The following is a 23,694-nucleotide window of genomic DNA, read 5'->3' as shown; positions in this document are numbered from 1 at the left end:
TACTTTTATGCATGACATTTCTAATCCAATTCTAACTTCCATTTCTATACTTCAACTAAATCAATATTTAGTATTATTCAAAATTCTAACTTCAATTTCTATACTTCAACTAAATCAATTTTTAGTATTATTCAAAATTCTACTTAATCTAATTGACAATAACATTGTTGAATGAGAATTTCATCATGTATAATAAGAATATGATGAGTTCTCTTATGTATTAACTTTCAATTAACTATGCTTAAATTAATAGTGAAGATGTACTAACTAGAGAGAGTAGGTATACTTAGAGAGATTAAAGTAAGAGAAAACATATACACACATCTTTTCTAAATTTAATTGAATCTTACTAATCCATTAGAAAATTAGAGTAAAAGAGAACACACACACATCTTTTCTAAAGTTAATTGAATCTTACTAATCCATTAGAAAGATTAGAGTAAAAGAGAACACACACACATCCTTTTCTAAGAGAAAACATACACACACATCTTTTCTATTTATAGCAGAAAAGAAAACGTCCAAATTTTTTTTTCCCAAAAAAAGTTACTTTTTTATTATTATTTTTTTAAAATTAAAAAATATTTTTTTCCCCCCAAAAATCATACCCGCGTTTTTGGTACCCATCAGCTTCACCACTTTGTCATTATCATCAAAAGATAAGGCCACACAGCCCCCCCTCATTAAGATTGGTCAAGACTAGCCTCTCCTTTTCATGTGACAGTGTGTCCCACTTTGTCCCCCCCTATGTGAGTCCAGGTGAGTCTATGTGCCTTCAGTTGTCATCCCAGTGTATTCTTTTGTATTTATAATTATTTTATTTATTTCATTAATGATAATTTACTTTACATTTCTAAGTTAAACTTTACAGTCTTATATTAACTTTACATTAGTAAAAGAAAATTCTACAATCAGTAAATAAGTCTTGTAATAAGTTAGTTATTGATTCATATAGCTAAACATCTCAGAATTTTGTAGCGTAAATTTTAAATTCTAGGTTTTCTCAACCAACGATTCATAATATGAACTCGAATATCTTAAATAATGAGTGATGGTTAAAAAAAATTCAAATGCGTAATAGAAATTGTGTGAAATTTGAAAGAAGAGACCTTACACCTATCAACTCAAGTTGCCCAGCCATTGGCTCATACACAATGCTTTCCATGTGAGCCTATTAAAGCCTCACAAAGGAGAGCCACCTCAAGAAGCAATCATTGAAGATCCACCAGATATCAAGGACCAAGAAGAGGTGTTGCAACCTGAGTTCATTCTTTGACACGAAGGAAAAGTATTACGAGGCGGTAAGACTATTTGATGATATCTTATCCAGTTAAAAAATTATCCTTTTGAGCATGCTAGTAGATGGATGCAAGGCATACAATTAAAGGAACCTAAACCTTATCAATGCTTACAATGATTCCCTAGAGTAATTAAATGTAAATATGTTTAAATGAACAAAGTTTCTGTCTTAAAAGACTCTCTATTTCTTTATTGTGCACAAGTGTTAATAAGTATGCTTGATTAGGATCATGTTTTTGGAGACAACGTCTTTGCGAACATCGAGCTTGTCACTCTACTATATGGAAGATTGATATGGACTAATGTATAGACATGCTTGTGGCAGCTAAGGCTCTCAAGCACCAAATGGACTAGTCATCCATTCTAGAACGGTGCTGTAGGGTAAAATAGGGATCCTCTACCCGCTATCAAATGGACTAATGACTAGGCTTTAACTTCTCTACCTCATAGTCAAGGACTACTATGATTTCAAGAGAGAGGTAATGTCATAAAAACTAATATCTAATACTCCCAAATGATTTTCTTGTGTTAAACTGATCATTTAATATGGGGAAGTACCAGGGGAGTAAAAGTTATAATATTGGTAAGGTTGCCAAACCAGTCTCTGTTAGGGATCCAAAGGAGAGAAAATAGGGATCCAAAGGGGGACAATCTACAAAAGAGCAATGTGCTTCAATGGGGCTTAAAAGAACTAAGGTTCAATTCCATTAAGACTTCCATAGGCTAAGGTTCCAAAAAATTAGCTCATTTATCCAATGGCCAAAACAAGGGGAAAAGTGAATGGTAATGGGAAGACTAAAAAATCTTCCCACATCCCTTGGAAGGAGGGGGAGAGCCCTTTTGTAGGGGATGAGAGAGAAACACAGACACACACTCCAAGGCTCCCCATTTACATAAAGGGAACAGTGGACACATGTCAGGCTCCTAGGCCAGTTGCCCCCAATCTCCCCTCAAATCCTATTGGATGGCCATAGAGGTGGACCAATGAGAATTAGGCTAGAATAAATTTAGTTCAACCAATTTAAAACTGACTAATAAAAGAACCAATAGAAATTAAGCTCCCTAGAAGACTATTAGACAGTCTACCAAGGGGTCCAATGAGCATTCAATAGCCTAATGGCTTGCTTGACTCTATGGCTAGAAGACTAAGAGGTCTAATGAGAGTTTAATTGAATTTTTTAACTACCTAAAGCTCTCACAAATGGGGAAAGGCTAGTGGGGATGAACTGGTTGATAAAGAATCAAGCCCACATTCATTGTGCACAAGGGAATTTTACTTTTATCGATAACCTTGGAAATGAAGTTATAGTTCAGGGGAAAATGGGAAACCCAAGGCTCATTTAGTTAAGGCTAGTAGACTATTAAAGGGTCTACAAAAAGGTCAGAAAATCTATGCGGTTAATATAAACAAGGTAGATAAGTCGGATAAAAACTTTCATCCTGAGTGGTTGAAAGAATATGCTGATGTGTTTTTTGAAGACGTGGCGAATCTTCCACCAACTCAAGAAGTTGACCACGAGATTGAAACCATTCCTGGTTGCTAACATATTTCAAAGAGACCTTATAAGATGTTACTTCTTGAGGCTATTGAGCTTAAAGAGCAGCTTAAGTAGCCTATTGAGCAAGGTTTTATCCAACCCAGTACATCACCGTGGGGTGCACTAGTCCTTTTTAAAGAAGGTAATGCAAATCAACTGGAAAGAGGAGCATGACACTAGCTTCTCCGAGTTAAAAGGTTACCTAGTGTCTTCTCCTATTTTAAAGCTTCCCAAATAAGGAGTTGGAAGTTGTAACTGATGCCAGCAAGATTGCCCTAGGAGGAGTCCTTACTCAAGAAGGTAGACCAGTAGCTTATACCTGTCGTAAGCTCAAAGAACATGAGAAGAATTCTCCAACTCATGATTTTGAATGCGCGAAAGTTACGGTGGCACTATCTTCTTGGACAAAAATTTTATCAAGCTTGCTCTTCGAGGAGTCCTTACTCAAGAAGGTAAACCAGTAGCTTATACCTCTTGTAAGCTCAAAGCTCATGAGAAGAATTATCCGACTCATGATTTGGAACTCTTAGCAATAATCCATGCGCTAAAGTTATGGAGACACTATCTTCTTGGACACAAATTTGGAACTCTTAGCAATAATCCATGCGCTAAAGTTATGGAGGCACTGTCGTCTAAGACACAAATTTCAGCTGGTGATTGATCACAAGAGCTTAAAGTTTATTTTTACCTAGCCCAATCTCAACATGAGATATAGAAGATGGATTGAACTTCTCCAAGAATGTGATTTTGATATAAAGTATAGATGTGGGAAGTACAATGTAGTTGCGGACAGACTCAGTCGGAAATCTTTTCTTGGTTCTATCTCTATTCCAAATAATCATATTTGGGAAAGGATAAAAGAGGTATCTTTAAAGGACTCAAATTATTAGCATTTATCTTCCCTAGTTCAACAAGTAAAAATGCCTGAAGCTAAGGACTATTATTTTCAAGGAGTCTCTCTATATTATCGACAATGGCTTTGTGTACCCAAAGACTTAGCACTGAAGAAAGCTATTTTATTTGAGGCTCATGATAGCCCTACTTCAGGTCATCCTGGGTATGTAAAAACTCCTAATGCATTCAAAAGGAGTTTCTTTTGGCCAGCTATGAAGGGAGATATTCTTCGCTACGTGAGACAATTTCTTTCTTGTCAATGGATTATAGCAGAACGAATCAAATTTTTGGGACAAATCGAACCCCATGATATACCCCATATAAAATGGGAGTATATTAATATGGATTTTATCATCGGATTACCTTCAACAAGAAACTATGATTATGTACTTGTGGCTGTTGATATGATCACTAAGGTAGCACACCTGATACTTGTAAAGACAACCTTTACGGCTTATGATATTAGCAGAATTTTTATCAAGGAAATTTTTCAATTGCATAGGTTACCGAAGCGTATTGTTAGTACTAGGGATGCTAACTTTATATCAAAATTTTGGACGTCTCTATTTCAATAAATTGGATCACATTTATGTTTTAGTACAGCGTATCATCCTCAGATAGATGGACAAACTGAGAGAGTAAACCAAGTGATCAAGGATATCTCATGGCCTATTGTTCTCAAGAACCAAAGAAATGGATTCAATATCTTTCTTTGGTAGAGTATGCTTATAACTCTTTCGACCATAGAAGTATCGGTATGTCACCATTTAAAGCTCTTTATGGACAAGAATGCCTCTAAGCTCCGCTAAATTTTTAAGATCCAATTATCAAAGTGGAAGCATTAAGGAAAATTCATGAAGATATGGAAGCTCAGACCCAAGACATTCGTAAGGATAATCAAGCAGCTCAGGTGGTTACTCCTAAGAAGGATGGACGTTGTTGTGATGCAAAGTGTCCATACTCAGAAAAACAAAAAAAATGAGATTACGGTGAAAACTAGCTCATAGGAGGATTTTTTATTTAAATGTGCAAAAAGTCACAATTGCAATCAGAATTTGACAAAACAGACTGTGCCCTTGCGTTCCGAATGGGGTGTTTACCCTAGGAACCATATCTCTTGGCAAAATAAAAAAATACATAAAATTTTTATTTTTTATTTTTTCGACCCGCACGTGGCACGCGATGACCGACATGGACATGGAAGAAGTACTTAAAGACCCCATTGGGCTTCATTTTAGACATCCTTCAGAAGAGAACTAAGTGCGAGAGACTTCTTGGAGCCGCTGAAGAACGACATGGAGAAGAAGAAGGGCGAAATGTCACGAACAAAACAACACAAATCAAATTTTGGACATAAACAAAAAAGGAGGATTTTGGATTCATCTACAACAAAAAGCAAGAAGATCTTGGGTTGCCTCACCTCTAGTGTACGCCGCTGTTTGAGCTACATTTTTGCAGATAACAAGCCCTCTGAATGGATTTTGAAGGAAGGGGATAAAGTTTTTCTTAGGGCCAGACCTAAAAGAGTACCCTATCTTTGGGAAAATATAAGAAGCTAAGTCCCAAATATTGTGCACCATATGAAAGTGTCAAGGTAGTCAACAACCACACTTATAAGCTTAAGCTACCTACCAATCTCAAGGTTCATGATGTATTCCACATCAGCTTGCTTAAACCTTATGTTCCCAACCCCAAACACATTCTTCATATAGATCCATTTGTTTTACCGATGCAAAGAGTTCTTGAACTTCAACCTGATTATATCTTGAAAGAAAGCTAAGGAGCAGGTCAAGCATTGAGCATTTGGTCAAGTGGAAGGGTTATCTTGAAGAAGATGTGACCTGGGAAGATGAGGCCACTCTTTGCAATGGCTATCCAGACGTATTCTTGAGTTGAGGACATCTCAAAATTTTCATGTTGGGGAGGATGTAAGGTCTTCGCCTACCCTAGAAGGGGGGTTCCCATGTAAAATTTGGAGTCCAGACTTCCGTATGTAAAAAAATGCTATTTTTTGGCAGGTTTTTGTATTTTGATTATGCCAAAGTGTTGTGATTCTTGTAAAGCTCTTAATTCTACTCAAATTCAAGTTTTGTGAAAATTTCCAAAAATAAAAAGTTTTTGATCGCCGAATTTGCCTAGTGTTGATCGGCTTGTCAAACTGTACCCCGACCAAGATTTCCTTAAAAATGGGGACCGAATGTCCGGGATTGCTATGAGTTGGCATGCTCATGAATCCGTCTCATCATAGCAAGTTTCAGAACCAAGTTCTCACTTGTCTAGACAGATTTAGCCTAGTGTAATTAGTTCTAAGGTTTGCGTATGGGCATGCCGCATGTGCATGGGTGAGCATGTGCATTGATGTCCATCGATGAGCCATGATGTGCTGGCATCGGCATAGGCTTGAGACATGGACTTGCTTTGCCAATTAAGTATGTGATGTAGAGAGCATGAGATGGATCTTGAGGTGGAGTTACCTTATAAACACCACACAACTGACTCATAGACCACTTTTGCAAGCTTGGACAGTCCTAGAGAGAGGTAAAAAACGTGGGAGCAATCCTAGGGAGAGAGTAGAGGTGGCAGGGCAAGTGCCCGCACCCCACACCTAGGATGGCCACCACTCAAGGCTCTTGAGTTAGCAAGAAGAGAGGTGTCCCGCCAGTGTGTGGTGCATGGCTCTTGTCTAGCATTAGTAGCTGAAATCAAACCCTTGGGGGTTCTATGCCTATATAAGAAGCCTTCCCACTCTCACAAGCATGCACGCACACACACACACACACACACACACCGCCAACCAGCAAGGAAACTCTACCGCCAAAGACAACTTTTGGAGCGCGACAAAGACGAGGCTAGCACACAAGGAGACCCATGAGTCCTTGGGTAACTCTTTTGTTCTTTATTCATTTATGTGCATCCATATTCTCTTCTATCTAGGAGAATTATCTGAGCACTTACCTATTTATTATAATTGCTTTAGCTGGTTACAAGATTTCTATTATCCATAACTCCATTACATGTGCCATCTCCAATGGTTTCTCTCTACTGGATCGCCATCTTCTTGAAGGATTAGGGTGTGCTAATACACTCCTTAATCTCTCAATGAATTTCCTCTTTTCTATGTGCATATGGGTGCATAGACAAGGTGGGATATTTCCTCTTTTCCATCTTCATATGAGTACATAGACAAGATGGGATATCTCCTCTTTTCCTTATGCATATGAATGTGTAAACGGCACCATTGTTTGCGGGTCGCCGCGACGGACATCCATAGCATAGCACTCACGCATCAACATAAAATATCAATACAAGGGAAGCGACCAGGATGAGGCATGGAAACTCACTAGGGTGTCATTCCTATTGAAGTGAACTCGATGAGATTCAACTACTAACTCTGCAAGCAAATCATACGCACTACAACCAAGTAATCTGCCTCTATCCTTCTACACAGCTCTACAGTCATCACGCCCGTTTACCATGCAAATCATATCGGATTCGCACGAAACTTGAAGGGGAGCTACACGAGACTATTTAGAATCTATCCTATCATTGTCACAACATTGTCCAGAGGTACATGGATCGCGATTGTTCATCCCAAAGTTAGCAAAAAAAATGAACAGATGATTCCAAAGGGTTGTTCTAGGGTTCTTGAAGCCTCTCCTAGGGTCAAAACAACATAAAATACGCATTTAAACACTCAAAATAGCGATTTAAGGTCTCAAACATGTAGTTGAACACCTACACCGAATCTTGAATGCTTACACTTGAATGGAAGAGCAAAGTAAGAGGAACACAATGCAATAAACGAATCTGAATTCGGATTACCGTAGCCACAGTAGTGAAGATTACAAGTTGGAGCAAGAGGGAGCTCTCAAACGTACGCTGTCTTCTTCAAAACTTGTGATAAAAGAGGATAATGTTCAAACTTACAAAACTGACCTTTATAGTTTAGGTCTTTACAAATGGCTTGTCCGGCCAAAAAGTCCTAAACTTCTAACTGGATCTCCACTATACAAATGCTCTCGGAAAAATAATCAAAAATTTCTTTGCAAGTTCTCGGCTTAGATAAGCTCTTTTACAAAAAAATATAGATTCCCTAAAAAATGTGACTCTTTCTCTGGAGACCATTGCTTCGTCTGCCAAACACTCCCCCCTTCGTTATCGTTGCATGTCCTCATGCATGTTCAGAGGTTTGGTCGTTGATGGGGCTCCAAGGAGGCAAGTTTTGCTGAAAAGCTGTGTACGGAGTACAGCCTCTAGGTTTTCTTCTTGCTGTCTGAAAGCGTTTTCACTTACTTTGTGTTGGTATGCTATGTACCATGCCTTGAGGTCCTTCGCCATAGGATGAAAGATTCTTGAGTCCATTTCAAAAAAACCTATGACGAAGGACTCCTCAAATGTATGCAAGTAATGTGAAGGCAGGCATAAGTCTGAAGTACATTGCCATTAGGATATGTCGTGGTGGTGAATCTTGCAAATTCCAACAAATTACTTTATGCCCTTCTAAGAACAGATTCCACGGATGATCGTCGCCTTCAGTGTCTTTGAACACCTGGATGCAGGTGACGATCATCTGGGCTATCTTTACCAGCATTTGATAGGCTACGTCAGGGACATCTTGCAACAAAGTGATTGTTGAATTGAGAGTGTTTACTACGTAGGCTACCAAAGGAGGGTTTTGCACCGTTAGGATTGGGTAGTTCAGTCTCTATCTCTTCGAGCCTCTCCATGATGCAAACTCCTTCCATGGCCTTCTTCGAGGGACTGGACAGAAGGTAGGATCTATTTGGATGTGTTGAGAAGCATTGTGGTAATGTGTTAGATCCTGCAGCCTCTTGTCCACCCACTTCTACCTCCATTTTGGGTGATCTTCGATGAGAACCTGAGCTTCTTCTCTTGTTAGTGCTACACCTTTGTAATTTCCTTCTTTGTTCCGTGGCAAGGTGGTTGACCGCATCTTTTTCTTCCATAAATTGGCTTCGTGGCATATCAAAGAAAAAGGTAGGTAGTCATGGCCAAACCCTTGTACTTGCTCTTCTGGTTGGAAGAATGCCAGTGCCGCTGATTCCATTATCTTTACTTCATAGAGCATGTATTCTTTGGCCGGACCTTTCAGAATCTCCTTAATGCTTTGGGTGAGCTCATCTCTAATATCTAGGCTTGCCTCGGCTGATCCCTGTCCTTGTTCTCCTTCATGTGAAGTTTCAAGCAAGTTAGGCATGTCTTGACTAGGTAGCAGTTGCGGTTGCACATGGGCTTCGTCTGTTCTGATTTGTTGTTGAGAAATCAGTGCTTCTTTTTCTTTCAGTAGTGTCTCATTGATTTGCTTGTGAGTCTCTAATTCGGCTCTCGCTTCTGCCAATTGCTGCTCCAGCTCTTTTACTTTTTGCTCGTTGGACGCCGTCTGGGCCATCATCCCCGAGATGAGCAACTGTCTTTGAAGTTTTTCTTGCTCTAGCTCCTCTTTCAGCACCGCTAGGGTGTTCACTACTGCAGCATTGTCTGATGTGGAGACCAATGCTCCAACAGGTTCCTGGTTCCCCAGCAAGGTTGTTAGAGTACTTTTGACAGTGAGGTATGAACTATTAACCCTCTCAAACCTTACGCTTTTGTAATCAAGTTACTCTGTCGCTTTCTTTACCCTTTCTATCAAATCTTGGCATTCCATTTCCTTGGTTTTCAACTCCGTCCCGACATCCACAAGGTCTCTGATCAGAGACTGAGTTTGTCGTCGCTCAGTATCTCTTTCCTTCATTGTGAGCTCCTGTTGTGCCGGCAGGCTCTCTAACTCCTCTTGCCCAGATTTTTGCATGTGTTGAGCCTCGTGTACCAGCCTTTCCTTTTCTTCTAGCACCATGTGTTGGCATTGAAACTGTTTTTCCAGATCTTGCAAGGTTTTTTTGTAGTCAAAATCAGCCATAGCCTGACAGGCTTCTTGGTTCCCTATTGCGAGGGGGCACAGACTCTTTGTGTGCACATGATGGAGGAGGAGGTAGTGATTTTGCTGAGGGAGGAGTAGGATCCCTTTGTCCTTCTTCTATAACTTTCTTCATTCTTGTACGTGCCTCTTTTTCGGTGCATCTTCCCTTAGCTGTGAAATAGATGCGTCCACTTTTCTTTTCTTTAAAAGATTTATTATTCTTTGGCGAGTCAATTCTGCCGCCTGTCGTGCTTCCACATTCTTCTCTCTTTGAGCTTTCTTTAGTTGGTCTGCTTGGTTCTTGTCTTCAGCCACTTCTTTCTCCTTTGTTCCTTCAGTGGACTGGGAAGAAACCTCCACTTCTGCAGCCTTTTGTTCCGTGGCTAACCTTTCTTTTTCAGCCCATATTCAAGCTGCCTCTTCTATTCTTGCTTGTCTTTCCTTCTCGAACCTTCCTCTTTCTGTTAGTTGTGTTGTAGCAGCCCTTGCCTTTCTGTCAGCCCACAACTTTATCCTTATTTCCTCAATTCTTTTTTGGGCCTCTGCATATGCTTTTTGAAGTTCGGACCTCGGCACTGTACTTCTTCGCCTTCCTCTTCTCTCGAGCGGTGTGGTGGTGTCTTCCTCCTCGCTTTCTTCAAATTCAGATGGTCCTTTGTCTTTTGACCCTTGAGGGTTTCCCTTGTCTTCAGTATTCGTCTTTTCTTCATCACTTGAGCTTTTTTTGGATGCCTTGACCAAGCGTGATGATGTTGCGTTAATGGTCGTCCTTACTTAGTGAGCAATCAGCTCTGCATTTTTAATCAAGGCTGCTTGAGAACTGGCCACCGGTAGGTCTTCAATCATTCCCAAAGCTTGGTATTCTATTCTTGTTTTTGTTTTTTTGTGAGCCCTTCAAATTTGCTTCGACCAAGCTTTCCAAGATGTAAGAACCATAATCGCATTGGATGGTTCTGTTTTCAGCTGTTACTAGAGCCATGACCACTGTAATGTGCAGGATTGGCTCAGTGTAGTGAGGAGTCTTTTGTACCCTGAAATTTTGAGAGATCAATCTCATTGGTAACTCCAGCTCACCGTATATCATGTCACTGTACTTGTACTTGTTTCCTTTTTCTTTGATAAACGCCTTCTCGTTGTCTAGTGACTTGGTCTTTGCCAGCAAGTCGTGTTGCCCTGGAAGGAAGTGCAAAGCTTCGTTGATGATGTCTTTTGTGATCTTTACTTTCACCTTTGAACCATCCTTGTCGGTGAGCATCACTTGCCCATCATACTATATCGACCTCATGAGCTCGTGGGCCCTCATGTAGTCTGTTCCCCATGGCTACAATCTGAAAAACTACTCCAAATGAATAGCCCGCATGGCTTCAGTGACCTCCGACATTCGATGAAGATTCCATATTTCCCGTGGTATGATGATCGTCTTTATCATGTCCCCATCAACATCCCTAAACTTCGCGATGAAAATGTGAGGAGGGATCTGAGCTAGTGTTTCATCCGAGATGTGAGCTTTTTTGTTCGTATAGAGCTCATCCACTTCATATGGTGCTGCCGTCCACTACCTTGCTTGCTTTTGGCGAGGCATTCTGTGTCATTAGAATCACAAGCTATCAGGATTTTCCTTTCACAACCAGTAGCATTTAGACTTTTAGTAAAAAGCAGTTCAAAAGTTAAAACTGATCATAACTTGAACAAATCTTATCCATTCTTGTCCATATTTCACTAGTGGGACTAGGAAGACTAGAGCTATGACTGATTGAAATCTGAGGTAAATCTGGGCCTGAGGTATACCGATCGCAATTGTAGTACGTACAGAGGCCAAAATAACATTTGATCACATGAGTGGTTTGCTGATAGCAAGAGGGTCATTTTGGTCCACACTATCTTTTATTTGAACCACTTTTGAGTTTATAAGTCCCAATTTTGGGTTACAAGGGAGTTTTGGACTAGACTTTGATTTTTCATGGGTTTTTTATGTCCAATTGGCTTGAAGCTTAATGTGTGACTTAAATAAGATGTGTACAAGAGATTTGTTAGGTTTTGGTCAAAATCTGATGTTGAGGTACACCGATCGCGATCGTAGTACCTGGGCTTTTTTGGGCGAATACTAGATGGCTTTAGTCTCCTATGCCTGCCTAGCCCACTGATGATTTATTTTCAAGTTTTGGACTTAAAATGAACAAATTAGAGAAATTTTTCAATGTTTGACCTTATTTTACTAAGTCTAACCATATTGGGTTTTCCTTGATGAATTTTGGTTCGAGCCTGGAGTTAGTTGATGTTAGTTTTTGAGATTTTACTGCTTTCATGATGTGTTGCTATCATCAGCCTACTCCGCTGTCTGATTCTGACTTGATCAGGCACTGTTTACCCCGTCTTGGGAGATTTCCTAGACTTGGGTATTTTTCAGGAATTCTTTGGATACCAATGGGATAATTGGGCATCTCTAAGTCGCCTTTTAGTCTTTGACATTAGTTCGGCCAAATTCTTCCCTTGTGTGATCACTCGAGACTGACATGGTCATCTCCGTCCTTGCAGGAGATTCTAAGCTGCATTCAGGGTTTTCTACTACAGTGCTGACTCCTAGTCGGACGGGTATGCCTTTCAAACTATCCATCATAATTTTCAGTCGAATTTTGGTAGTTGTAGGTCAAATTTCCGGATTCGGGTGTGTTTGACAATTTTGGCCCATTCTATGAGCAAACTTTGTGCATTTCTTATGAAAAATCAAGAGAGTGTACTCCTCCATGAGTTCTAAGCCTGGGCCATGTCAAAATTTCTAAAATCTGAAACTGGGGGCACCGATCGCGATCGTACCATAAATCCCAAATTGATTTTTGACACCTGTAGGTTGTGGCGAAGTTGAGAGAAGGCTTTTTGCAATTTCTGTGTCAAATTTGGTCAGTGAGGTACACCGATCACGATCGTTGTACCACCACCAAATTGAGATCTGATCACATGGCCTTGTTCCTGACATTGTGGGGAGCACATTGATGTGTTCTGTCCCTGAAAAAGTGTTTTCATGATGCCTCTAAGGGCCCTTGACCTATTCGACTCAATTCGACTTTGATTTGGTCAATGCGCAGGTTTGTGCGATGTTTCGCGCTTGCATGTGTAATACACTTGATCTTTACTCGACAAGGAACATACCTGTGAAATCTAGTGTGAAATGACGGCTCCGATCGTCCGTACGGAGTAGAAATATGGCAGTTCGCTCTAGGTCAAGAAGCTCTCCTCTTCTCTCTCAAAATGGAAATTGAACAATGAGCTAGATTTTTGGCCTACCTTACACATATCTTACCGAGGTTTTCGTGACATAGAGCTAATTTTCCTTACCTTTGATCTCGAGAAAATTGTATACCACCTGTGGGTCGAACCGTTCGTCATTCTGGCATCGTATCACCGTTTGATGCGATTTCGGGGAAATGTGGTCATGATCATTAAGGCTGAAATTCGACGTCATCAGATTAACTTCATATCTTCCATGCTTGATAACCCTATCATGATACTTCGGCGTCTGCTTCCAAAACTTGATTCCGACACTGTAGGTGATATATTTTTAATTTTTGAAGTTTTATTAACAAAAATTAAGCGAAATAAATTGAAAATACTTATTAACTAGCAAAAATTAGCCAAAAATTATTATACTCAGTCCTAAGCATATATTTTCAATAGAAGCATCCCAATGCTCCACATTTTTTCATTACAGCTCATTATTATGCTGGTTGGATGATAAAAACGCTAAAAAATGCCAGATTTTGATCAAATTTGTTCGAAATTGAACTCTAAAAAATGAAAAAAAACACGCGCATTATGTACATATATACACGTTGGACCCCTTAACACTAGAATAAGTGACCATTTTGCTTAAATTATTTGAAGAGTATGAAAATGAATTTCTAGGTGCTATATATCCACAAAGTTGCCTTATGAGCTGAAAAAAACTTAGCATTTTTTTTGGAGTATCGATCTCACCATCAACCTTACTCTTGCACAACATTTTTGAACCTAAACTGTGTGAAAAAACAAATCCTGTTTTTGGCTTTTTTTCAATTTTTGGCAACTATACCACTCTAAACTTTATGTTTGTGAGGTTTAGATGGCTAGAGGTTAGGCCTTCATAGTTCTCAACATGTTTTGATGCTTGTAGGGAGAGCTAAGTGTTAAAATTGAATGTTATGACCAATTTACAAGAATTGCATAATCCTGTTTTTTTGGCCAAAATTAGCACTTTTATGATTTTTTTGGTGGCTTTCTTGATATCCAAATTCAATTTTGATTTTGTAAGTGTAATGTATAACATAAAGCTAATCTTCCTTGAGTTTTGGGGGACCTAATATGCTATATAGCATAGTATATGATGATGGTTGAGTTTTTTGATTGCTGAAGAATACGATACATTTTAGAGTAGCAAGTATAACTTTCTCAATATTGCTAGTTTCTTAGGCCAATTTTGTGTATTTTGTTGGTAGTAGCCATATCTAATCATAGACTACAAACTTGGCTAGATATTGAGTAGTTTCTATGGGTTTCTAGAGGTCATAATGCTAAACCCAATTTTTTCATGTTTGGTGTATTTAGCACTTTATCATTGCTCCCAAGGTTCCAATTGTAAGAGATCCATTATCCTTTTGACATGCTCCATGGCTCCTTTGAATCCAAAGGCCCAAAGGAAACTAAGAAAACATGTATATAGTATCTGTATTGAGCGTGACTATAGAAACTTTGATGATAGGTTCGCAGAATGGCAAAACTGCAACTTTTTTGTACCTATTTTTTTTTCCCAAAAAAACATTAGTGAGGTAAAAGTAACCATATGTTTTGGTCACCAACCCATTGAAGTTAACGGGGCATTTTATCTCATGTCCTACAAAAATCCCCACTCTTATTTATATGCAATCAACCGTAAGAAATTGTTGTTTTGGGCAAAATGCACTGGTCCATCAACTTTGGAGGCTTGTAGTGACCAAGGGATGAGAAAAATTACAAGTTTCTCATTTTTCCATATGTAGTAGTTATTGAACTATAAGCTCATGAAAGGATTTTTCAAAATGAGTGGATCTACTATGGTTTTGGATTCTTTTCCCAAAACCCTGAAAGGACACTTTTATGTCCTGTTAGGTTACTATTCTAGTGTTAATGATGTTGACTGCTGCTAGATTCAGCAGTTACTCCACCCTTCCTAAACTGAGTTGTCCCGGACAAAGGTTGTGTGCGTGTGCATGGATTTTCAAATCTGTGTCTATGCACGGCCGTGTAATGTGGCCCTATCCTCATGTTTGAGATAATGCATTGGGAAACAAAGTGTTGTGCAAGATGCGGGGACTGAATGTAATTTTCAGTGGCTTTGGATGGCGAGGCTAGATGTTTATGGAACAGAAGAGCTTGCAGTTTAATTGCTCTCTCCTTGATTGTTGGTTTTTTGATGGTAACTATTTTTGGAACCCATTTGTATTCAGTTTTTTTCATATTTGCAGATTTTAATGTGGGTTCCTGAATTTTCTTGGGTTTGCATTGCCATTTTGTTAGTTCAGGCTTCCTGGGTTGACTTTTTGGTCTTCATTCGATCTTTGTCGTGAATTTTTGGTTGTCTCCAGCTTTGGTTGCCATTTCCACTCTGGATTAGCTCCTGAAGGTCTTTGATATGGTGTTGCTATCGTTGGGAGTTGTGACTTGGGCAGCCATATCTGTATCGGTTTTTTTTTCACGAAGGTTTTCTTTATCCATACTTTTCGAGATGAATGCTTTTTGTCGATGGGGATAATCGGCCACGAGTGATCTGTTTTGGCGAATGGAGTCATGTACGTGTTAGAGTTGTATGTGTACATCAGTGCATGTTCCGACCATTCGGTAACTGCATTGTACATTCTCATCCATGGAACTCCCAAACATAGTGATTCTCTGATTCCTTTGTCTTTCATTACGAGAAATTGATGAGGACAACTATTTCCATCAATATTGATTGGTAAGTTTACTATTCTCAATATGACATTTTTTCCCCGTTTGCGGCTTGTAAATCTCGTGTGGATTGCACTAGGGGTTCATCAGTAAGCATCTTGTAAGTGGAGAAGTTGACCACATTGATTCTTGCCCCTGTGTCAAAAATCAATCCTCATTGATATCTGCCATTCGGAATTCTGACATTGATGTGAACATCGATTCCTATTTCCCATTTCTCGTTAGTGTGAATTATAGAAAGAGGAATTTGAGCCGTATCTGCTGGTTGAAGAAGTCTTTGTTGTTGTAATTTCTGTTTTCGCTTTAAAATTGTGATTCTGGCCTCCTCCTGTGCTTGAGCCTTTGTCTCATTTTCTTTGTTCTTGCGCTCCTTTGCAGCGTGGATTTTGGCAAGCATCTCTGAGGTTAGTGGTAGGTTGTACTTCTTTAATTTGCATCCACTTATCCAATTAGGCATCTCCTCTCCCTCTAATGTCGCAAGCTTAATGGCACCGCTAGATGATATGTCATGAATCACATAGGGTCCATGGCCTCGCTTTTTGAGTTTTCGGGAATGTGTTTCAGGGTATACATTAAGAAGTAATCCCCCATAGCAAATTCCTTGCTGATAACATGTTGATCAAAGAATGATTTCATGTTTCATTTTTGCGCGTAGATTGATGCAACTGCTCTCAATTTAGTTTCATCCAATCATGGTCCGTCCATTCTAATTCTTTAGCTACCCGAAGTGTGGGGATCAGAAATTCAAGTGGAAAAATCGCTCCAATTCCATAAACCATGTTGAACGGAGTCATTCCGATTGAGGTTTTGTACGCTAATCTATATGCCCATAAAGTTGAATGCAGCATCTAATCCCAGTCAACTCTTGATTCGCTAACAATTTTCGTGAGAATTGTCACCAAAATCTTGTTCGTACTTTCTGCTTGGCCGTTAGCTTGTGGATGGTAGGGTGCTGACTTCTTGTGGATTACCATGAATTCATCCAATAGGAATTCGATCACTTCATTGACAAAATGAGTCCCTCTATCGCTCACTATCTCTATTGGTAATCCGTACCTGGTGAAAATCTTCTCATACAAAAACTGTGCTGTCGTTTTTGCATCATTTTTGGTTGCTGCTTTTGCTTCAACCCACTTTGTAGATAATCTGTTGCCACAATAATGTATTGAGTGTGCATTTTATATTCAGGAGGCGTAATTGGTCCTACAAAATCTATTCCCCATTTTGCAAACGCTCTTGCCCCCATCATTGGTCTCAAGGGCATGCCATCTCATGCTCTAGGAATCTTTGTCCTCTGGCAATCATCACATTGTTTCACAAACTCTTCAGCGTCCATGAATAGTGTAGGCCACCATATGTTAGCAATAAGAATTGCTTTGGCCGTTTTGTCAGCTGAGAAATGTCCTCTAGCTTGTCCACCATGTGCTTGCTCTAAGATAGAAACGTATTCCTCTTCCGTCACACACATTCTCAATTGATTGTCTTTTCCCCTCTTGTAAAGATTTTCCTCAATCAATACATAGTTTTCTGCCTCTTTCATGATCGTTTTGATACGTGATCTACTTCAGGCAGTATTCCGCTGGTGAGGTATTCTACAATGTAGTTACTCCATCTGGGTGCTACAGATAATTTGAATAGAGTGGCGTGTTCTATCGGCTTTTGAAAAGTGCAAACAATACATGATTTGATATGCTTATGAACACTTTGTTACATTTTCGGCCAATATACACCCATTCTCATCAATCTTTGATACGTTTGTGCATGCCCATTGTGAATCCACGTTGTTTGTACATGAGACAAGTTTAGATACAAGTCCTATTCACTTGATTCAACACAAAGCCTAAGGATTTGATCCGATCCCTGTTTGTATAGCCTTGTAGCCAGCATTACCAATGATCTAGATGCTGCAATGGTTGATGGTTGTCTTGTCAAATTCAATGACCCAATAGTCAACAAAGGAATTACATCCTCGATCCATCTTGGAACCATTTCTATGTTGAAGAGATATGCATATGGAAAATCATCATCAACTCCTACAGGGTTTTCTCCATGCACCATTCTAGATAAACGATCCGCTCTTTGGTGTGTAGTTCCTTTTTTGACTACAACCATGAAGTCAAAATCAAGCAGTATGATGAACCATCGTACAATCCGCCCCGTACTGCAAGGTTTGTTTACCAAGTACAGCAATGCTTGGTGATCAATGAAGAATACAAATTTATTGAAAAGTGGGTAATGTCTAAACTTTTTCACAGCATAGATCATACCCAAACCCTCCCTTTTAGTTGTTGTGTAATTCTTCTCTGCACTGTTTAGTTGTCTACTGGAGTAACTGATTCAAAAATCCATGTTCTTTTCTCCAGGTTGTGCAAGTATGCATCCTATAGAATATTTTCTTAGGTCTCTTAACTCCAACTCTAGAATTCTGAGTCTATCTGATCACTAGAAAATATAGGATGACTTCCCAATGTCCAAAATCCACCAAATTTTGTGTGTAACCTCCTGAGAGGCTAAAGCTATGCTCAAGAGGGTTTTGAAAAATTCAGTTTCTTTGGCCCTGCTTTGAGTCTATCGCGATAGACTCACGAAGTACCCCTTCTTTAGATCAAACTTGAACTTTGACTATGCCACTGTGTTCCAACACCTCTCCTTAGTCCTCCTACCAATTTTCAAGTGGTTTGGACTTTTACTTTGTCAGCTAGACGAGATCTGGTGTTTTCTACAAGCTGAATCCTCTCAAATGGTCTTAGACCCACTTTCTGATGTCCAAATGACTTCAAAAATTTTATGTGTCCTTGATAGCACCTTTCCAAGCTATGCCACAGAGGTTTTTGAAAACTTATGTTTCTATCACTGGGTTCTTAGTCTATCGCAATAGACTCACCAAGTATGCCAAAATGACACTTTTTCCAAATTTTCTCTTCACAGATGTGTTCCCTCTACCTTATGTAGATCATGTATACCAAGTTTCATAAGGTTTGGAAATTTGGTCAAGTCCCTTTACCCAATTTGTCTCTGAAGTCTGACTCAAAACACCAGACAAGTGCTTTGGTGGTCCTCTTGATGTCCAATTTCAAATTTGAAATGATGGTTAAGGTATAGGTGAGGAGTGGATTCAAGCTATCTAGTCACAATTTCCAAAAACTGTCCCACTCAAAATGTCTTGAGTCTATTGCGATTGGCACAACAGATTGTGCAGGAAAAGTCAACTCAAAATTGTGACTTCACTTTTAGATTCCCCTTACTCTCTTGTGTCTATCCCTCACATTTCATGCAATTTGGACACTTGGTTTGTGTTTTGGGCCATTTTTAGTGTTTTTGTCAGAACCTGAATCTCTATTTGGGCTTTAGATTCACTTCTAGTGATCCAAACACCTTGAAATTTGGTGTGTATGCTATGTAGGCTCTGCTTAAGCTATCCCTAGGAGGGATTTGCAAAATAAGGTCCACAGCTAAATATCCCCAACCTATCGCGATAGGCTCATAAAGTTTCCCAGTTTTGGTCTTTTTACAAATTTCTCTTCACAACTAGTTTCCTTATCCTCTGTATAGTGAATACACAAAGTTGTGCAATGTTTGGACTATTGGTCAAGGTCTTTTTACCACTGTGCCTCTGAACTTAGACTCTAAACACCACACTTGAGGTTTGGTGATCAAGCAGGTGTCCAAGTATATTCAACTTTTGGGAGCAGCCTTGTATTGATGTGTTTTACCTGTGGTATGAGGGGTTTTGCCTGATTGTGACTCTATCTCCAATTCACCATCTATCGCGATAGACTGAGCAGAGAGCCATTGGAAAGTGATTTTTTTCTCTGTTTTTGGACAGTTTGGTTCCCAATGCCCTTAGAAGCCTATCCCCAAAGTTTCATTCAATTTGGACTTCTTTTCCTTTGGATTCAAGTATTTCACAGTTCACTTCCTTACACTCAGAAAAAGAAAATTCCCACTTAGATGCACAAGCACTGATGCAAATGCTTTAAAATTTCCCATGCAAGCTCTAGAGCATATGCAAAACAAGGTCTTGAGTTCAAACTTTTTTTTTGTTTGAAAATTGCAGATTTGGTTTCAGATTTTTGTTTTTTGGGTTTTTTAGGTTTTTTTAGGTTTTTTTTTTTTTTGGATTGGACCAAATCTGTGTTTTCCCCCTACCTTGAGGTCTCCAATGCAAAAACAAGCACTCAAATCGGCTTTCAAACGACCATTTTAGAGCACTTTTACCATAATCAGCACAATTCCGCCCTTTGTGTTTTCAAGCACATTTTCATGTCAAAATCGCTCTAGATCAAGATCAGATGTCCTACACTACCTAAAGTCCTACTTTGGATGGTTGAATGGTTGTTTTTGCTTTCTGGCAAGCAAACAGCCTCCTGCTTACCTTTTGCGTTTTTCTTTGCGTTTTTTCTCTTTCAAGTTCCTCACAACCATAAGTCACAACCAAACACACTAACCATAAAACCTAATCTAAACACACAACAAAATAATATAACCATACCTCAAACTCATGGTGGACCACCTCGGCGAGACGTAGGCTCCCTGGCTATCCCTTAGTCAAGAGATCCGCTCTCTGGCTTCCCACTAAGAAGGCAAATGGTGACAACACTCTAGAAAACTCTAGAGAAACTCTATACTATCAAACACGAGTGATGTGGTCTACGCTAGTTTAGGCGCTTCGTCCCCGGCAACGGCGCCAATGTTAGCGGGTACGCCGTGATGGACGATGGAGCACAGCGAGAACACAGACCAACAAACTGTCAATCCGAGGACGTAGCTGACCCGACTAGGGCATGGAGGCAATCTCTGGGTTGTCAACCCTGAGCTAGACACGAACAACACTCTACAGTCACTAATCCTGTTGAGATGTAGAGAGAAAGAGAGAGAGACCAGACAAGAGACACACCATATACGCTCCCAAAGACTGATTCATATTGAGGACAAGATACAAATATATAGGTGAGACCAAGTTGAGTAGAGTGAGCCATATATAGCTCCAACACCCCCACTCAAACAAAGGTCTCTAGCTTTGGATGAAAAAACCCTTGGGGAGTTCAAGGGAAAAACCCAAGCCCCTATACAATGTGAAAATATGAACCAGCGATGATGATGTGAAAGTGAATTGTGCATCTATGTACAAATATTCAAGTGACTTAGAGATCACAATGTGCAAATGTGGAGTGTGCATAGTGCATGGTACCTAAAAGATTACAATGTCATATGTACAAAGCTATTACAATAGCAAAGAAGCTAATCTAGAAAGAGTGAGGTCGAAGCAACTCCAAGCTCCGAGCGCAAGAGGATGAAACGTGACTCGTTGAGGCCTTTGGTCAAAATGTTTGCAATCATCTGGTCACTTGGACAGTGTTCAACGATAATGGTTCCTTTGCGTACTTCATACCTGACATAATGATAATGGACAGCAATGTGCTTTGACTTATTATGTTGAACATAGTCTTTTGCAAGACTAATAGCACTTTGGTTGTCACACCGCAAGGGTGTGCTAGAAAGAGGAGAGTGACCAATATCAACCAGCATTTGTCGAAGCCAAATCAACTCACGAGCTGCAAGTGATGCCGCAACATATTCTGACTCAGTCGTAGAAAATGCAACACAACGTTGTTTCTTGCTAGTCCAAGAAACAAGACAACCATTTATAAAGAAGCAATTTCCACTAGTAGATCGCATAGATAAATGTGAGCTTGCCCAGTCTGCATCTGTGTAACCCAAAAGAGAAAGAGATTGCATAGAATCCGATGTGAGTTGTCGTCGATAAACTAAACCAAAATCTGTAGTGCCTTTCAAGTATTTCAACACACGCTTTGCAGCAGACCAATGCTTAAGAGAAGGACATGCAAGATGTTGTCCAAGATAATTAGCAGCAAACAGAATATCAGGACGAGTGTTCATGCCAACAAACTGAAGACATCCAATCAAGTTAGCATAAGGTTGATTTGTGACAAGTTGACCGCCATTGTCAGAAGTGTTCTTCGTAGAGCTTGCAAGACAAGGTGTGTTGGCTGAATGTGCAGATTCCATACCAAATTTTTGAATAGTATCTGCAATAAACTTTGACTGTCGAAGGAATAAAATACCTTTTGTACGGTTTCGTTGGATTTGAATGCCAAGACACGAGTGAATCTCTCCAAGATCCACCATATCAAATGCAGAAGACAATAACTTTTTCACTTGCTGAAGAAATCCCAAATCATTGGAAACAAGGATGGTATCATCCACATAAAGAGCAAGAATCACAAAACTGCTACCTTGGCGTTTTATGTATAAGTTGGGGTCTGACGAGCAAGAGATGAATCCTTTAGAGGTGAGAAAAAGATCAAATTTTGTATACCACGCTCGCGAATCTTGTTTGAGACCATATAGTGCCTTATGGAGTTGAGCAACAAGGTCTTTTTTACCTGGAATAACAAACCCTTCTGGTTGTTCCATATAAATTTCCTCTTCCAAGTCACCATTAAGAAAAGCAGTTCGCACATCCATTTGATGAGCTTCTAAATCAAATTGAACAGCAAATGCCAATAAAACTCGAACACTTGTAATGCGAACAACTGGTGAAAAAGTCTCTTGATAATCAACACCAGCTACTTGGGAATAACCTTTTGCAACTAAACACGCCTTGAACTTGTCAAAAGATCCATCTGCTTTTACTTTTGTCTTATACACCCACTTACATTTAATAGCTATACGACCAGGAGGTAATTCAGTTAGTATCCATGTACCTTTAGAGATAAGAGAATTGTACTCTGCTTCCATAGCCTCTTGCCATTGATCCTTTTGTGGTGAAGAGATAGCTTCATCATAAGTAACTGGATCTTCGGAAGTAGAAAAAGCATTATCAGAAATATCGTCATCATAAACATGACATGAGCCATGTTCAAAATCAATAGGCAGATCAATAAAAATATCAATATCATCATTGGCGACATTCAGAATGGATGGTTGTGAAGAGGAAAGTTGCTCTATAGGAAGATTTTCATCTTCTGAAAGAAATGGAAAAGCTTGAAGCAATGATTTAGTATCATCAGAATCATCCATGGACCATGAGCCTCCCATAAGCTGTTCGTTAAAAGTAGCATCACGATTCACAATTACTTTCTTGGAGGAAGGGTCATAGAATTTGTAGCCTTTGGAAGTGTCAGAATACCCAATAAAAATAACTTTAAGACCAGGAGCATCAAGCTTTGTTCGTGTTTCTTTGGGAACATGAATATAAGCAATACATCCAAAGGTTCGAAAATGAGATACAGAAGGAATGTCACCTGTCCATGCTGTGATGGGTATCTTACCAGAGGGTGCAGTAGTAGGAAGATGATTCTGAATAAATACTGCTGTCAAAGTAGCTTCAGCCCAAAAAACACGAGATACGCCAGAATGAATCAGCATACATCTTACAGCATTGAGAATAGTGCGATTCTTTCGTTCAGCAACACCGTTCTGTTGAGGCGAATATGGAATAGTGTGTTCATGATGAATTCTAATGTCAGCATAGTAACTCATAAACTCTCGAGAAACATATTCGCCTCCATTGTCACTACAAAGCTTCTTAAGGCGACGACCAGTTTGAAGTTCCGCAGCCTTGTGGAATTGTTTGAAAACAGATAAGGCTTCAGATTTTTGTCTAAGTAGAAATACAGTCGTATACCTTGAGAAATCATCAATGAAAGTAATGAAGTAGCGATATTGTGATCTCGAAGAAGGTAGAGGTCCACATATATCAGTATGAACAAGATCCAATATGTCATGAGAATGAGTTGTATTTGAAAGAGGAAAGGGTTTGCGATTGTGTTTCCCAAGAGCACAAAATTCACAAATTCCCATATGAGGATGAGCTTTAAGATCCATGCCATGAACAAGATCACGACGTTGAAGATCAAGGAGTTTTGAGAAATCAGCATGAACCAAACGGTGATGCCATACTTTGCAATCATGATCACCTGGAGCAGTGACAACATTTGCTACAGCATCGTTGAGAGAGAGTTCAAACAAATTACCATTTCGAGGAGCAGTGGCTATAGTCTGTCCATCTTTCTCAATTCGGCATTTGGTATGATCAAACCCAACAAACAGACCAAGATCAACAAG

The sequence above is a fragment of the Adiantum capillus-veneris genome, chromosome 6 (genome assembly GCF_014529385.1).
Source record: "Adiantum capillus-veneris isolate H3 chromosome 6, ASM1452938v2, whole genome shotgun sequence".
Lineage (NCBI taxonomy): Eukaryota > Viridiplantae > Streptophyta > Polypodiopsida > Polypodiales > Pteridaceae > Adiantum > Adiantum capillus-veneris.
This window is presented reverse-complemented; position numbering follows the sequence as displayed.